This window comes from Carlito syrichta, unplaced genomic scaffold, assembly GCF_000164805.1.
Source record: "Carlito syrichta isolate Samal-C Ts95f unplaced genomic scaffold, Tarsius_syrichta-2.0.1 Scaffold305319, whole genome shotgun sequence".
Taxonomy (NCBI): domain Eukaryota; kingdom Metazoa; phylum Chordata; class Mammalia; order Primates; family Tarsiidae; genus Carlito; species Carlito syrichta.
This window is the reverse complement of record NW_007249415.1, coordinates 338,589-341,901: the sequence shown is the minus strand read 5'-3', so window position 1 is coordinate 341,901 and position 3,313 is coordinate 338,589.

Sequence of the window (3,313 nt, the reverse complement as noted above, 5' to 3'; positions counted from 1 at the left end):
CTCACCTCAGCCTCCCAAAGGCACAGGATTACAGGCTGAGCCACTGAGCCCGGCTAGGGCCAAGAGATTTAATGGGTCAAATGCAGTGGCTACAGGACCTGAGGGTCAGGCTGTAGCACTGAAGCAAGGGCACTCCAGCCTTTATGGGGGCTTAGGGCGACCTGTCAGTCGATTATTGGTCGGCTGACAGAACTCCATCCAGGTTGGTGGGTTTTTCACGGGCGCGGAAGGGGTGCAGAGGGAGAACAAAGGAAGGCACCAAGGAAGAACAAAGGAAGGCACTATTTCAATCGCCATTTTAGTTTGCCGGATCGCCGTTTCCAGGAAAGGGAGGGATGTAGCTTTACTTGTGGCTTGGCAGTGGCCCTTCATGTACTGGGAGTATATAGGAGATAAGGGGAAAGTGCACCTTTTATTAGCTCTCAGGAATATTTTTCAGGAATGTACAGAAGCACTTGAGCCCTTGCCATGCCCTTCTCTAGGGACTGTGACAATATGGATAGACATTAGTGGGTCTCTGTATCAAAAGGATATTTGAGAAAAAAGGACAATTTTTTTTTTGAGTCAGAATCTCACTGTTGCCCAGGCTGAAGTGCAGTTGCATGCTCATGGCCACCACAGCCTAGACCTGTTGGGCTCTGGTAATACTTCTGCCTCAGCCTTCCAAGTAGCTGGAACCACAAGCGTATACCACCACATCTGGCTAATTTTTGTGGTTTGCTGTAGAGATGAGGTCTCACCAATTTGCCCAGGCTGGGCTCAAATCCCTGGACTCAGGTAGTCCTCTTGCCTCCACTACCCAAAGTGCTGGAATTGCAGGCATGAGCCACTGCACCCAGTTAAATTTTTTTTTTTAATCTTGAAGATGTGGGGTACAGTTCAGGATTAGGTATATAAGTGGTCATCCCTCTGGGGGAAAAAATAGAAAACATTGGCAACTGAGTAGGAATAGAAAATTAAGCTTTTTCCAAAAATAAAGTTGGAAAACATTTATTTACAAAATAATACTAATTTTTAACAAGGCAGAGCACTCTTTTTTGGCGGTTTTGAAGTAAGGTATAGATTTTACATTTTTGTCCTTGCTCCCAATGAAATGAACAAACAAAAATAAAATACCATCTACTCATGGAAAGTTGTGTGTTAGCCAGTCTGAAAGCTCACCTTAATTTTTATATAACTGTCGTTTAGCTTTTTCTTTGACAGGGCAGGCCTTGTTCTAAACTGTTCTGCTTGATTGTTAAAACACTGATGACGCATGTACTGCACTATTTCATTCTCTTTTCATTCCCCCATTGGCCTGAGTTTCTTGTGCATTTCTCCCCTCCCTTCTTTGTTAGAATAGGTATATCAGTTGTGTAAATACAGCAAGAGAACAATATTCTGCATCTGTGGCATCTATGTAGAGTTGCAGCTGTGTACGGCTGAAAATGCAAGCTTTTGTAACAATGTGATCTTTACTGAGGCACTTATGACAAGTACCCAATGCATTTTAGCTACTGTAGTAGTATTTGTTCAATAAATATGCATGCTGTAAGGTAAAAAATAAAAACAAAACCAAAAAGTTTCATATGTTGTTGGCATTTAGTTACAGCAATCTGTAAGTTATAGGCAGTATTTCTTTTGGGAAGAGTATATTTGACATTTTTTACAGATTTGCAATAGTCATAGGTTTTCTGTTACCTGGTGTAAGCAAAGCAGGACAACAAAGGGCAAGTTAATTAGTAACAAGAGTCACTAGTTAAAAAGGTAGAAGGCTTCTGTCCCTGCAAGTGAGTTAATCTACAATCTGAGAACCGGAGTTGTAACCTGTGATTCAGAACAGTTATCTCTCTCAAGGCTCACAGTATTTCAGGAGTTCCAAAATTAAATTATGTTTATTTTCACACTTGTACATTTCCCTTGTAGTCTTAAAAATAAGTTCTTTGGTACTTAATATTTTTTTATCTACTGAGCTAGAGATCTGACACCAGGGACAATGGAAGGTACCGGCATTGAGACAAGGTAGCTAGCACAGGTTAGACCGATACATTTCTCGTGGGCAGGTTTTAGGAAGTGTTCAGACTTTTTTTTTTTTGAGCTAGAGTCTCACTCTGTCACCCAGGCTGGAGTGCAGTGGCATGCTCATGACCACCGCAGCCTGGATCTGCTGGGCTCAGGCGATCCTTCCGCCTCAGCCTTCCAAGTAGCTGGAACTACAGGTATGCACCACCACGCTCAGCTAACTTTTTGATGTATTGAGCCAACGCGTGGGCTCAGGCAATCCTCTCACCACGGCCTCCCAAAGCGCTGAGATTATAGACTTGAGCCACTGTGCCCAGCCCAGACATTAAAAAATTACATTTTGCTGCAGACTAAGCTGCAGCCTACCCCACCCCCTCAGCAAATCCAAAGAAAACTCCATCAGATGTAAGACTAGGACAGTCCAACCTTTTGATTAATGGTGTCGCATAATAATCACCAAGAAACTTTCAGGTTCCCTGTGGCAGACATCTGGCAGGTCTCCTGCAAGACAATGTGGTCAGGAAAAGACCCCCCCCACTTCCCTCCTCCCATCAGGAGCCCAGAGAGGTCAATCTCCAAAGTGGCAGTTACCTAGGCTCCACCCTCTTTAACATATCAATCATTTGGAGGTATATCAGGTCCATTGTAAAAAGAAAAGGTGTGATTTCTTTCCCCCATGTCAACTCCCGCATGTCTCCCTCTCTTTTTTCTCTTCTTTCTCTAATTAACTTACTTTTTAAACTTTGCTGTCCGCTCTAAAATTCACTTTAGAAACTAGCCAAAGTCTCCATGAGTTTTGCGCCGCACTCCATCAGGTATCAGGCATGAAGTTGGTCCTGGCCGCGCCGGGCAATCCACATCTGAGACCAGCGTCCACGAGAAAACCAGGAGGAAGGAGAAACAAGGCTTCAGTAATGCACATTTGAGACTACTTTGAGGTTGCTTTTAGTGTCGTAAATGGACATCGATAACCAAATCCTCGAAAATCACTACTCGGGACCTCAGCCCTCGTCTGGACCCCAGCGCCTGCAAAGGCTAGGGTAGGCCAACCCACCTCAAGGGTCCACTTAAAAGGTAGCATTAGGCCGGACTCGGTGGCTCAGCCTGTACTCCCAGCACCACACCCCCGACCCCCGCATCCCTGTTTTGTTGTTGTTGTTTTGAGTTGGAGTCTCCCTCCATCGCCCAGGCTGGAGGGTGGCATAATCACAGCCACCCCAGTGTCGGCCTGTTGGACTCCAGCAATCCTTCCGCCTCGGTCTTCCAAGTAGCTGGAACTACAGGCGCACGCTACCACGCCCAGCTAATTTTT